The following is a 15,707-nucleotide window of genomic DNA, read 5'->3' as shown; positions in this document are numbered from 1 at the left end:
GATGATAGCTATTTGGGCTGCAATCCCTTCATTACAGATGGTCCATATTTTATATTTAGTGTGGGAGGTCAAATTTGGGAAAGCAATTTCTCTTAAAGCTAAGAGTTCCAATAATCCAAGATCTTCTATTGGCTTATGGGTGAGTGGACAGTAATGGGTTTATGGGCAGCTTTTTTCTCTTCACTGGGGAGGAAATTTCGTCAATCTGAATTTGTAGGATTGGGTGGCTACTATTGTTTATTATTCAATGAGCTCTTATTAGATTGTATCTAAGCACACTACAGCAGGCAGAGAGTATCCTTATAAGCAGCCTCACAAGCTGGATCAATATCTCAAGGCATTTACAATCTTCTCGAAACAGATTAAATAATGCTATTTTTAAAATTCTGTTTCTAAGGCTTATATGTGGCCATGCCGTTTTGTTAGTGACAAAAGCATTCATCCATTATCATCATTAATCACAATGGTTAATCTACTGTTCAAGCAGCTTGCATCTTAATACAGAGATCACCTTTGGTGGAAATAACATTTCACAGCAGATCAGAGAAGGTTTGAGTAAATCCCACAACCAACAATAAAATTCAAAAGATCAAGCTCCAAAATGGTGGTTGAAAGATATCTGCTCTACATTAAGGGGAAACGTTTCGATTCTATTTTGTTTGAATCTTTGTAAAATGGAACAATTATTGTAGTCCCAATACTGCAAATATTTAGGGACATGCTTAAGGTCTTACAGCAAGGCCCAAGGCAGCAAAGCCTTTGAGGGCATTATTGCATCCAGTGCTGCTCAGGACAGCATTCAAGCACGCACTGCTAAATGACAGATCCATGCAGAGTGCTTGGAGTGCAAGGTAAGAGTTTATAATCCATGACACCATGGAACAATTTAGTTCTTGAAGGCCAGTGCAGTCTATGGCTAAAAATCTCTCTTAGACCTGAAAAACTACTTCGAGACAGAAAAGAAGTTTTAAAGCTGCCTGTGAATAAGGAATTTAAATGCAAATTGCTATTGTCTGTATGATCACGTTCTCCACGAGGCACAAATATTCATGGAAGTCTTAGGGAAACCTGAATTTTTCCAAGATAGCATTGACCGAAGCTCCTTGTCAAAAGCAAAGCTTGCTACCATCAGAGAGCAGAAACAACATCAGGTCATTGCATTGGGAAGAACTAGTGACATTCTCTTCTCATGGATGCTGGGCGAAGCATCCTTAGATAAATCCATACCCATTAAACGGTTGGGACCAGCAGTTTTTAAGTTTCCAGCTTTCTCCTTTAATAACAGCTCCACAGATTCAAAAAGGAGATCCATAGGCAGACACCACAAACAATGAACATCCTTTGTGATGGGCCCAACACAAGGTCACAACGGAGTTCTAGAAGTAAATGTCTCAGATATTTATTTGCACCTATATTAGTCTTTTCCACTTGCTGAAACCTACACACAGGATTTCAATGAGCCTGACTGCATTCCCTGGAGGGCTGGCCCTGGTACCTGCTGAGCAGGAGCTGTGCTGGGAACACAGCCCCTCCAGCCACCACGTGCCCGGCAGCCCCTGCTCGCCTCAAGTCATGAAGGGGCTGAACACGATGCAGCTTGGAGTGCACAGAGATTTGGTGAGAAGGGAGAACCAGGCTTTTAGACACATCTAAGGGTCAGAAGATACAACATTAATTCTAGTGAGGTTTTAAAATAGCACCCAGCCCTCAGTGCCAGCACCTGGGCCACGGGGAGTATCAGCAGACTTACTGGACCCCTCTGTGTATCCAAGAGGGGGCACATGGGAAGCACATGCTAAATACTTTCTTTAGACCATCTTGAGCCATTAAAGGAAAACCTGCAAGGAGCTGGTGCCACATGTTTGCCTTGAGAGTGCCTGGAAACATCTGTGGGTTCAAACTGGACATTTGGTGAACATGGGATGGGAACTGGTGGTGATAAAGGCATTTCTCGAAATAACACTGGGCTGATCTGACCCCTGATATAATCCCACTCTGATCAATAGGGTTATCAGCATTTTTTAAAAAGTAAGTCTGGCCAGCTTCACACTCCATTTTTGTCACAGCGCAAAGGGTGTCAGTTTCTTTAATCTGTTTTAAAACATCTTCCATCACCCTTTTTCCCAGGTAAGTGGAAGTCAAATTGTCAGGATGGCTGTGAAGGAAATAAAGAGACCAGGACTGCCTTGCTGTTGTTCATGTCTCTGCCTTTGCTTTTTTACTAAGCTCAAATATGACAATTTTGATAATATTTGCATACAACACTTTCATAATTTAAAGTAAACATAATACAGCAAATTTCTTATTGATTTTGCCTTCAATATTCTTTTATGCAAAAACTAGAAAAGTGTTCCTCTCAGCAATGCAACCCCAAGGTCAATGACCATAGGCAGGCCTGCATCAAAATTAATTAAGGAAGTTATCCAGGTTTTAGGGCAACTAATCATGTTTCAGATTCCAGCATCAGCTTAAGGCCAGCTACTTTCCTCACTGAAAGGTGTTCTGGGGCCCTGTGCTCAAGGTGCAGACACAGCCTGAGCTGCACAACAGGCTGGAGGCTGCTCCTGCTGGCAGGAAAGGAGCTTTTCATTTTCTTCAACAACTTTGTAATATCTCTTATGCTAACAATGGTCAATATTTCACAAATTTTTAACATAATTGCCAAACTAAAACTTATTTCCATGGTATTTGGGCCCTGCACTCCTTGGAACATAGACTGTTGCTGTGTTTGACTGAGTGCTGATCCCACGCAGCAGGGTCCTGGTTCCTGCCAGGGCCTCCCCGCTGCTGCCACAACTCACCTTTTTTGATACACTATGGCAATTTCTTTTATTTTGGCCTGCTATTCTCATATTCAGGAAATGACCTCTGTAAAAGCTGTAATGTGAAACTAAAACCATCTGCCCTGTGCTTACAGACACATTCCTGCTTCAGGGTGTACAATATAACCTCTCATAGCTCAAAGTGGTTAATGTTAAAATGATGCCCTGTGAAGGTACTATGGGTGTGGACAGAACCAATTTGTTTATACAATTGTGTTTTGCCACAGAGTAAATTAAGTTACAGGGTATTCATCAAAATTGAATTACCACAGTGCGAGCTAACAATTTTCCGAAGATGTTGTGACATGAGCACAAAGCCGCCCGTCAGCCACGAGGAATCGCTGTCGTCTCGCAGGCTGCAGCTGAATTACTTACCAGAACAATTAGACAAAAGCAATCCTTAGAAAGCTGGAAGTTGCCAACCAGTGGAGAACAGTGACAAGTCTAAAACTGTGTTTATTGCGTATTTGGGGAAGCCAGGAGAAAGGAGAGAGGCAGAGAGAGAGACACGCCTTCCATAGGTGGAATGTCGGTGGGACTGGACAACGAGGACATCTCAAGGTGAGGAGTGCTACTGTCCTGGTGGGACAGGCAGGGCTTCTCTCCTGATATATTTCTGGAAAATCAGATTTTCTGTTGACTGTTTCCACTTTACTTTTCTTTCCAACACATGAATGAGATGGAGTGAGAACTCCCCCTCTCTGACCTCACATTTCTTTACATGAAATGGAAATGAAAGTGGTAAAATGATTGTGTCTGAGTACAGGAAAATTTAGGAGGGCAAATACAGTCAGATGAAGTTTTAGCACTCACCTTCACCCAACTCATGCTGTGAAATAGAGAAGAAAATTCTGGAAAATATGTTAAGTGTGTGAGTGTGGAGGCCACCTTCTAATTTGTCTTTTTTTCCTGTAAGAAAGTTTGTTTTCCTAATCAACCTTACTTGAGAGAAAAACTGAGGCATAAGAAAACCTGTTTAAATAGCATTTTTTTTAACCAAACAAGATGTTTAAAGTGTAAAATAATTTTAAGAGCATTGAAATATTGCTGTTGGAAAAGACATAAAAGTTGAGATTCTAACTTCTTTCATCTTTAACCTCTTTTAAAAAAAAAATAAATCTGTCACTCCACTTTTCATAGGGAAACAAAAAAATCAAAAGATTTTGCAAAAGGACAGATGTTTCCCTATGCTTTCAAAGCAATAGAAAAATCACAAACGTTCATCAGAAATGGTTCTATTTAAAAAAAAATAGTAGATAACATTCAATAAATTAAACTTTGATAACTGCCATACTTCTACCCGCACAAAGTACCTCGCTCAAAAATATTGCAAACCCAGCTCTCATCAGACAGTTTGACCTGCTCAGACTTGGAGAAGAGCAAAGTGGTTAAATCAAACCACCCCTGAGCGGTGCTTCAGCCCTGAACGAGTGCCCAGGAACAGGCTGGATCTGGCCACTGCCATCCCCCGAGATGTGCTGGATGTCCCTCCCGAGCAGCACCGGGCACCCTTGTGCTGCCAGCAGCTGCAGCCCTGCTGCCGGAGCCCGGCCGGCAGGGAGCCCCGCGGGGAAGGGAAGATGCCGGGCCAGGGCAGGCAGGATCCAGGCTCCCCAAGGGGCTGCCCAGACACCACCCCTCAGCCCTGGGCAGCCCTTTCCCCAGCCGCTCTGCTTTGGGAAAACAGCCACCACCTCGCCATACTCTGGCTTCCTGAATCATTACAAACCGTACAAAAGGCTCCTCATTACAACAATTAGCCCATCAGAAAAACCTGTTTAGAAAACTGCATTACTTGTGCTTGGCAGCACAGATTTTGTTTTTAGAGGATAATCATGCATCATTTCCTTGGCAGATAGGACATTAGAGCTAGAACTAAACAGGAACAGCAAGCGTTTATCTACCCCAATCCAAAAAGTGCATCAGCAAATCTGGGCAGTCCAGGGAGGGAGCGGGGGCTGCAGGCATGAGCCCTGCAAACTGAGCGAGCTCTGCCCGGCCTGGAGCTCCGAGCGGCTCCTCCCGGGGCTGGCAGGGAGGAACAGGCTGCCGAGCTCCCCTCGGGCCGCCGCAGCTCCCGGGGACCCCCGGGGCCGCTCCCGTCCCGCCGGGGCCGCTCCCGTCCTGCCGGGGCCGCTCCCGTCCCCCCGGGGCCGCTCCCGTCCTGCCGGGGCCGCTCCCGTCCTGCCGGGGCTCCCCCCGGGGCTCCCGCCGGGGCTCCCCCCGGGGCTCCCGCCGGGGCTCCTGCCGGGGCTCCTGCCTTCCCCAGGCGCTTTCCGGGGCGCGCTGCGGAGCAGGAGCAGCCCCGGAGCTGCCTCTCCGTGCCGGGCTGGCTGCGGCGCTGGGCAAACACCCGCCGGGTCACCGAGCCTGGCAAAGCCGCGTCAGCCCAGAGCCTGTGACCCTGACACACGAACTCCTTCCACACGCTGTGCTGGCTCTGCTGCTGGCCCAGTGGAAGTGCTGTGAGCTGATACCTGCTTTGTCAGGGGCTCCCGCAGGGAATTTAGCAGTATTTGTTTTTCGGGACGAGCAGCATTGCTCCTTTACTCTGGTGGAAATGAGCTTACACTACACAGTATGTATTACTGGATGCCATACCGGTGCCTCAAGAGATGTTGACTGTGCACATTTACATAAATCTAAAAATAAATAAATATACTCACAAGCCTCCTCAATCAAAATATGCCACAGACAACTAAAAGATCTTGAATCAAATATTAATGTTGGAGATTTCTCCAGCCATTTTGTAATGCTTCCAGCTATATTTATTACACAATGTGTAATGCACTACCTTATTATAGTCCTGAGCTATCAGGAGTATCATCTTTTTTGATGGCCTCAAACTGGCTTAATAAAACTGGCCCTCCTCTGAGTGCCCAGGAGCAAGTACTTAAGATGGAGATGTGGTAGTCAGCACCTGCAGGCTGTGGCAGTCGTGACCAGGACAGTGCTTGCTGAACCAGAAGAAGGAATTGTTACTCATTAAAAGTCTGTTACTCTGGCATAGCAAGACCCTTGTTTCATGTCTTATCCTAAGACAGGTGACAGGATTGTGAACATTTCCCCACATATCTAAAATTTTTCCTCAGTTTTCACTAGTACATATCACGTCTGTCAGGTTTGTTGTCTCAAACTATTTTTGTTCTTTTTGCCTTCTGCAGCTTTCCCACTAGTAAATGTACTGAGTATTTTCTTCTTTGCTGCATTGTCTCCTTTTTCTTACATTGCTATAAAGCTTCATGTCTTATAGAATTCCTGTTTTCTAAATAAAAGAGGATGCAATATTATACTTTGTGCTGGCAACCGCAAGAGATAATAAATGTTTAAAAAGAATCCCATGCAAATATGAGATTTGCAACATCACTATGGGAACAAACCCAAGTTACTGGGCTTTCTGAATTTAATGAGGTTCAAATGTCCAAGGGCACCAGCTTTCAGGGGAAGAAGCAATGTCAGAGTGTACAGAGGAACGGATAGTGTTTCTTAAGCAAAAGAAAGAAAATATCTTGGAAGATGCTTCCCCCTTGAAGTGAATCAGGTTAAGTTAGTGGTAAAGAGGCAGCTGTTAATGTTCAAAAGGGATTAGATTCTTCCACAGATTGAGACTTTTAAGTTCAGTCACTGCAATACTATTTATGACACTTATAGTCCTATATGGCAATATCTCAAGGAGGAGAATGATTCATCAATTCCAACACTGCTTCTTCCAGAGACCAAACTGCAATGCAGTACATCACAAGACATACTATTCCTTTCAGGTAGGAAGCAAAAAATATTCAAAATGGGAATGATGCAAAGTCCATTCAGTCAGCTTAAAGATTCCTATTGCCTCCAGTGAGCTTTGGATAAGGGCAGCTGTTGAAAACAGGAGAGTTTTATTTGTCAGAAATTCCTTTTGCTGAAAATGGCATTCTGAGGTGGATTACTAAAACTGAAGCAACCAATACTTGCACCCTGGAGTATTTCAGTGCTTTCTCTGCAGAGCTCCCCACACAGCTCAGTCCTTGAGGTCCGGAGAGATACACTTCCTCAACACCCCATGGCCACCAGGCAGGCTGAATGTAAAGCTTCCTCCAAACTAAACAACCTCACTTCAGATCAAATACTTGCAGCTATGCCAGCTGTGTCCATGGTAGCAAATACCAGCCCAGGCTGCTGCCTGTCCCATGCAGTGGCTGGGCAGTATTGCTTCCTCCAGTGGACATCCCAACCCTCCTCTGCGCTTGCCTATGTCTTTCCCACCTGGGGCAGGATAGAAGTGGGTTCTTTTCCAGCTGCTTGGCAAAATGAGTGGGATTTGTCATGCAGCTACAGCCTGGGTCGAGTCTGAGAGTCATTCAGTTCGCCACCCACACGCCAATTAGGATTTCTGCAAGATTCTGGGGGAAGTCACATGGTATCCTCTGAGAAAGATACACCACTGCTTCAGACACAGCACATGCATTCTTTGGCCAGGTAAGTCCATGTGTGCAGTTCTACAGTAAAAGTCAGTCTCCAGTCCTCATTGTCCTTATGCTCTACCATTTCTTCTCCAAATATTTACACTTGTTTTCTCTGTTTGATGTATAATACACCAACACTGTAAAGCAAACACACACAAGTGGTGCACCATGTTTTAGTACTACATCTATCTTCTGCTAGATAGCAGTAGATGATCAGGCTTCTACAGGCAATTTGTCAGCAAAGATGCAGCGATGCATTTACAGGAGATATTACAGTGCATTTTGGTTTACTTATACATATTTATATTAATTCCAGAACAGAGATTCTACAACAGTACTTGGGGAAACTCTCCCGAGCAGGAACCTCAGCCCCATGGTTCTCCCTGTCCCCAGTGATAAATGATGTGCATGACATCAGCCCAGAGAAGACAGCAAGTTCTCTTACATTTGCAGAGCCTTTTCTACCTACACTGAAGGTTCTATACCAAATGCTTAAGCATGAACTGATAATGTGATATATCTTCCCCAAACTGGCCATTTGCTCACACGTAAAGAAAAATCCCCGTGTAATAGTGACACCTGGTGACACCTATTGTTTTGCTTACACACACACACACCTCTTTTTCCAAATATACTGGGTTACTGAAAACTCCCAACCTATGCTAAGTGATCGGGGTTAGAACTATGGAGCAAGACTCAAAGAATTTGGATTGATATCTTATTCTTTGCTCTCATCTTTGTTATTGACAGCAGCCTTCATCAAATGGTTTACACACTGTACTGCCACGTTCAAGGAGAGGTACAAGAGGCCACATGGTCCACCTGGAAAATAGATTTATAGCTAGACACTAATATAAAATGAACAATGAATTACACGGCCATCAGCTAAGTCCTTTTTCTGTAGTCCACGTTCCCTGAGCTAAGGACTGCAATGTTCTTTGGAAGGGATTCTGCACTCTTAACAGCTAAAAGATAGAAAGTTATTCTGGTTTAAAAACCACAAACATCTAAGCCTCCAAGATTTCTTGTAAAGTTTCTCTGCCAAAATATTCTCAAAGTGACCTCATTTCTGTGTTAAAGAAGATGAAAAAACCTAGATGTGTCAGGAGGGTACTAATAATAACCAATACTATTAGACATTGATCCCCACTTTCTCAAAGTGTTTGCTGGGAAGTGCAGGGATTATTGTCAAATACTCTGATGTTTTGGTACTGTAAGTTATCATTTGTGTCCATTATTAAATTAGCTCACCACTGTGGTGGAAATCACTGCTTGTCTTCTTTGGTAACTAACACTATGAGTCATCCAGGTCACAGATTGTGTAAAGTCCTATTGGAAAATCCTATAAAAATTGTGTGGTGAAAAATACTCATCTTTCTGACTCAAAGAGGACTACAGTGAAAGAGAAATTAGTTTTTGCTTCTTATTTAGATATGTTCACAAAGGTGTTAGGGGAGGTGAGCAAAATGTCAGTGCAGACACAATAGCACAAGCCACGTTTTCAAGCTTTGACCACTTGACTGTTTCCCTAGGGGCGTTTTTACTGGTATTTTGTTGAACTCAGTCATTGTGCTTCCTGTTATGAACTGGTTAAAGAGAAGACTATAATATGGTTAGGCAAAGGCAAAAATAATGAAGTGCATCTCAGCAGAAAGAAAAAGGAGAGAATAGCAGGCGCAAAAAGATCTTTTTCTTTTTTAATTACCCTAACCTTTCTTTTTAAATTCCCTGATTTCCTTGTTCTTGGACCTCAGATCCAACCAGTCATTTGAGGTATATTAAGACTAACAAACGTGTTGTGCTGTCCATGCTCCAGTGTCTAAGCAAAGTGTTTGTGCCCTCTCCTCGGTGCATGGCTCTGCACAGCCTTCCTCTCCCCCAGCTGGAAAGGCCCTGCTTGAGAGCAGGGAGTGCTCAGGTAACGACCCCTGGGCTCTCAGAGCATGGGGACGTAATAAAGATGCACCTGGAGACAGGCTTCTTATTGAAGAATAATGGAGAGGTCACCCTGAATGCCTGTTGCCAAGAAGGGCTGAGCTGGGGTCATTAATGATAATTAATCATTAATTAAACCAGGCATGATACACTAGAAATAGTATGTTAGCTCCTCCTTTCCCTGGGAGATCTTCTCCTCTAAGTTAAACTGGCTCACACAGTGGTTGTGCTTCCTGTGTGAAAGACTTGTCACTTATATGTGATCCCAAGCCTCTCAGTGAAGTTGTGGAAGCAACAATCTTCGTGTTGATTGAATTTTCACTTAATTTAATTTCATTTGAAATCACAGATGGTGTCACCCAGCAGCTAGAGGCTAAAAAGGGGCACTTTACAAACTGAATAAAAAACTTATTAAGTTATAATAAGCATCAAAAGCAAATGGAGGTGAAAACTTTACTGCAAACAACATATTTACTCTACACATAGAGTGATACTAAAATTGAATTTCTTTTTATTTTAGACTTTAATCAGGTTCATGATAAAGCAAGATCAATAATACATGCAATTATATTATTGCATATAATTCTAATGTGATGCAAACCCTGTTTTCTTGTGAATGAGACTGAAAATGGAAATAAGAAGCACAATAATGCTAAAATACGCAAAGGTGAGAATGGCTCAAATGTGAAAAGTTTAGTTACATAATTTATTTTTACCAGTGAGAAAAGAATAAAATATTTTTGTTCAGTACAGACACTAAACTTTCTTCCCCAAATGAGCAGAGATAGTGTGGGCAGTGCAACAGATTCCTTTCAAGACGTAAAACTGCAGTGTGTGGACTTGCCCTTCCATTTCTCACCAGCCTTTCCCCATCTCTTGGGCAGCGAGTGGCAAACTGTGTCACAGTGTGTGGTGTGGGAGGTGTTCCCCAAATCAAAACAGCCCTCTCAGAAAGCACTGACCAGAGTCCCAGGCACGTGCATGGCACATTCTGTCAGTCTGCAGGTGATGTGCAACTTTTCTGTGCCTTTAGTATCCACCTACCACTCCTCAAAAGGACATAATAGTTACTCAAGGGCACTGTGTGCTAATAGGTGTTAATATTAGCTGGGAGACAGCATGACTATGAGAGAAACTTTGAAAGGACAGGCAAGGATGCTTGCTTTTTCCTCTGGTAAACTGGGAAATGAGCAACTGCCATTATTGGAAATGAAAAAAATCTTTCTGTGATTGAATGGAACACTGTTGTCCCTCCTCTGATTTTCTACATGATCATTTTTGGAGAAAGGAACAATAAATTTTAAGATAAGCCCTGCTCACAGATGTGTTATTTATTCACCCGGTTAACAGCCATTTCCTGTAATCAGTATAAACTGATCAATCTGCCATAATGAGAATGGAGCCAGCAGCTTCCTGGCCAGGGATGAGTCTGTGTCTCTTCTAATCTGCAGACATAACATATTGGAAGATTTCTACATTCCCACATGTTAAGCAGTGAGAACACAGTAGCTTTTCCCTCTGCAGGTAGATGGCTAAAAGAATGTATGAAGACAATAGTTTGTGGGTCACTTGTATCATTAGCGCTATAAGAAAAGGACTGTTTTCTAACACAGGCTTGAATTATTTATTAATTAATTAGATCTGACAGTAAAAAACCTATTTTTCAGTTTCCACTGTAATATAACTGCTACAACTAATGGATGATGTTTAAAAACAGATCCACAAATGTATTAAGAGAAATGATTTTTGATCCTCCACAGAAAAATGCTTTTATTAGTGCTGTAAATACCTCTGCTGAACATGGATGGGGGTAAACTACAGAGCAAATGAGATTTAGTAGAAATAAAAGGGGGGATCAAACAGTGCTTTGTTCCTACGGAAGAGTAAACCAGTAAATAACGCAACAAAAAGTCCTGCTCCTTGATTCCAGGAGGCCCCATGGGCTGCCCTTTTGCACTGGCACATTTGTTGGTGGGCACAGAAAACATGTTATTTTTATGACCACTACGTGGTTCAAAATAGACAAGAAGTAACTGAAATATGTGCCAAAAAGACACATATGATAAATGCAAAAAGAAAAAATATCATAAAGATATTTTGAAATCTGTCATATTTACATTTCTAATGTGGACTTTGGTTTACAGGAAACACAGCAAATAAAGACCAGTGAACATCCAGAAATTGTTTTGGGACACTGCATCAGCATCTCTGTTATTTGCTTATGAAATAAGGCTAGATTTCTCTCTTCTTTTTTGGGTCACTATGTAGGCTCTGAAAAAGACATATTCTGAAACTTCCCACAGTCAAGATAAATATTTTTTTTATTTCAAAACACTCCTTGTACCCCATTAAAAGTCTTCCCCCACCCCTGACAACTTTACAAGGGTTTACAGTACTGTTGCTTAGCTGCTCAGTGCTCCCTTCCTACAAAGTTTTGTTACCAAGAGACATTGTGCTGCAAAATGAAAAGCATCTCCATCCAAACAGTGATCCAATGCCTACCTTCAGCCAAATAAAATGTGAAATTCAATTTATTCCTTTACAATGTGAAGGTTCTGATCCCATAAAAATGTCTGCAGGCATTCATGCTTAATATTGTGACTATTCCTGCTGCAGTCAATGGGCTTTGGTGGTATCAGTCCTTGATAAGCTAAAGCTGCACAACTCAATGCTGCAAGACAGAAAAGCTTTGCTTACTACAATGTATATTAAAATTGTGCCAGAAATTATTTTACTGACTGTTCACTGAAAAACAGAGCACTCAGTGCCATAAATACTGTGTTAAATGTTGTGCTCACAACCTGGAATGGCTGGACGTGTGATGCTGAATCTGTGAAGGACTGGGTGGTTTCTGGGAGTCCGTACACATGCAATTGATTCCACGGCTCAGATACAAATCTTCCTTGTGTCTGCATTCCTGTCCACAGCTGTACACACCCAAATAAGAGCAAAATCCTGTAACTATGTGTTTCAGAAAACAGATCCTGAACGCAATGCTTTGGGACCAAACCAGAAAGGAACAGTCTTTAATTATATGATCTGACAGGACTTTCTGTCTCTAGAGAATATTCCTTGGTTACTAAGAGTGAAGGGCCATTGTTAGATACCTGAAAATTGAGAGCTACCCAGAACTGGAGGATTGTTGACAGCCCCACCACTGAGGAGACACTAAGAGCAGATAGTGTTTTAGCCTCCTATGACAAGACAGCATAGCAGGATTCTGTCCTACTGTAATCATCCCCTTGCAAGGGATGTGAGCTGTGGCTTCACCTTGCTAAGCAGCAGCTGCCCTCTGAGGAACAAACCCTTCCTCACAAACACCACCTTACTGCACATACATTTCTATGCACAGCAGTGCCCTGAGTTTCTAGCCTGAAAAGTGCTGTGAGAATGCAAAGAGTTATTAATATTAAAATTGTGAGTATAATAATTTATATGCTGCTTTCTCATCATCTTGCAAAATGTCCCCAGCTGCAAATGTTATAAGTCATGACATTAAATGTTCTTTAGAGAAGTGCACTTTTTTTTTAACAAATAAGACTCTCCCCCATAAAAGTCACTGACAAAAACTGCAGCATGTCCAAAAGGGGCAGGATCTGCCCGTTAGCTTTTGAGAACATGCAGTTCATTTCAGCTGTGCTATCCTTGATGAAATCTCATGTGATAAATCATACAACTCAGACGTGTTTCTCTTGTTTGCCAATGAATTTGAAAAAGGGCTTATAGCAGTTAGGAGTGTAAATACAATTAGATTTAAAAATTATTCAAGAATCATTTTAAAGTTCCCCTGAGATTTCCATGTTAACTCAAATGGATTTTGCTTTCTGTCAGGATTCAACTGCTTCTAGGAAAGCTTTGGTGAGCAGGCAGGTAATGTGACACCTACTCCTATGTGAGAATTTGTGGACAGATCTAAATTACTTAATTACAGATCACCACTGTAAACACTTAGTAATGCGCTTTTAAGATAATGAAAAGCGTATTCATCTTAGTTCTTAAAATCTTGAATACAGACACATTCTCAAGTTCACTTTAGCTCACTATGAATATTTGTCTGTACACCAGCAGCTGCTCTAATTTTGCATGTCTGCATCTGATGCCTGCTCTGGGGCTCTTCCCCTGCTTTGCATCCCTGTTGTGTCAACACTGTTTGATGTTGCTGGGGGAAGAGGGCAAGGGTCAATTCTTTTACTTATGAGATGTAGCTGTTGGGTCCTTGAGATTAGGTTAGACTAAAGTTAGAAGTGTGCAGGAAGGTAAAATTCCCATCTCTAACCAGGGCACCTTCTCATCCTACAGGGATGAGTGTGTTCAAACTGAAGAAATCAGGACTGCAACACAACTGGCTTCACCAGTGTATTGGAAAGGACAAACTGCTGGGAATATTTGAAAACACTGCCTCTTGCACAGGCCCAGCACCCTCCTCACCCACCTCAGGCTGATCTGCCTAAAAGCCTGCTGTGAGAAATGGTGTCACACCCTCGCTTCTCCCACCTCACTCTTCATAGCCAGCAGCATTTTAAATGTGTCAGGAACTGTACAAAGAAACTCTTGCCATTGATTGACATAATCCACAGACAAAGAAGAATCTGTGTGAGAATAATTTGATCACAAACTACCAATGCAGTGATCATTTTTTGCTCTGGGTTTGGGCAGCAGTTGTCAGTTAAGAGTCCTGACTCAGGACTGAGGCCTCCAGATAGTATGGATGAGTGCTGGCTGGCTTCTTGCAGCAGCACAGCAGCTTTTCAGGAGATAAAGAGAACAGGAAAAAGGTTTCTCAGGAACTAACTGCTAGAGGATTGTTTTTGAGTAGCTAGTGATGAGCAGTCCAGATATCAGATGACAAATACTTACCGTGGAAGTTCCAAGAGTTAAAAGCTCATTCCTCTTAAGTAGCTGGACATGATATTGCTTCTGATTTCTTCTTCTCATATGCTATCTCTTCACCTCCATAAAAGATATCATGGGAATTTTACCAGCCTTAACCTCTTGTCTCCCCACAGCTCTACCCCAGGTAGGAGTTGACCTTTGCTAAGTGTCTGAGCTGCCTTTAATGAGAGAGGATGTGTGTTGTATATAGATCTTTCTGAAAATCCATGAAAAAAGGCTGTTGCCCAGTAACAAATGGTCCAGCTCACCTTCTTTTGCTCATGATGAGGAACATCCACCCTTTTAGGGGGTCCTCTTGCTTGCTTCCTCTTTCCTGAGAAAATAAACTTGACTTAAGATGGATGAAGGTATAAGGCAGGGCAGGAGACTCTGTGGAAGGTTGCTCCAAGGGAGAGCGACCACAGGGCTCTCCAGCAGACTCAGTTTACTGAGTAGCTGATTTTCCTGGGATTTTCCTGCAGTCATCTTTGCTGTGCAATGACATATGAGGCAGACACTTGACCTACGCCTGCTATTTAATTAAATGCACTTCTCCACCTTTTTTCTTTGTGTCCGTGTCATGATCCATGTAAGGATAGACAAAAATACAGTGTTGTTAATAGGCAAAACTTATGAAGCTTAAATGGAAGATTTGGCTGGGTGTCTTTAATTAAATGGGCATTAATACTATGCAACATCCTAACTCTGAATGTGAAGGCATTAAAATAATTAACTGGTCTAATCTAGGTTTAAGAGGCTTGAAAAATAGCTTGAAAATAGGTGCCAGTGTGACAGTATATCCCTGTGAAGGTGACCTTAATCCTAGACATTGGAGCAGCTGCAGCATGCTGGTACATGCTGGGGACATGGGAGTACCTGGCTGTGGCACCAGGATGGTGAGTGCTGACACAGGAGAAAGCAGCAGCTGTTTAATCTTATATATGATTAATCTAACCAGCAAATGTGGTGAAAATTATTCAAATCACTAGAATATTGTTTGGGTATCACAGCAGCAGCGTAAGACTGATCACAGATTTAGGACTCTCTTTAGGGTGGCCTTTAGCCATAAGAGTAGGAAGACATCTTGTCAAAATGGTATTTTGTTCTGACCTTGTAAATAGGACAAAAATGGTGATAAATGACTGATCTTTGTTTGCTGACAATCACATGATGTGGGTGAGGGGACCAAGAAACTCCTATCCCTCTCACTTAGGAAACAACCACTGCTTTTCCTGTGTGTTGGTTCTTGACACCAAACCCCAGTTCCAGGAGGAAACAAAAGAATCCAGCTGTAAACAGACTCCTGCCACAGAAACCATGCAGGAGAAACATCTCGCTTATGCTTGGCTTGGTAAATTTGCCATCTACTGATACCCCCACAATAACAGAGGTTTTACTGAGTTTAACACACATGTTGTGTAAAAAGAAGAACTGCTACAAAACTGATACGGAAAATGATAATTAAAGGCAATTGTTTTGGTTTTCTCTTTCTGCCAATTTGTTAAAAAAACATCTTGGGATCTGCCAACATTGCCAAGTAGTGCAGCGTAACAGAAGGAGATTTGAAGAATAAAACAGTTGGTCCAATGATGTCCATTCTGCTCAGGTGTGATGAGTCAATTTTCTTCAAGCC

This window comes from Corvus moneduloides, chromosome 13 (assembly GCF_009650955.1).
Source record: "Corvus moneduloides isolate bCorMon1 chromosome 13, bCorMon1.pri, whole genome shotgun sequence".
NCBI classification, from domain to species: domain Eukaryota; kingdom Metazoa; phylum Chordata; class Aves; order Passeriformes; family Corvidae; genus Corvus; species Corvus moneduloides.
This window is presented reverse-complemented; position numbering follows the sequence as displayed.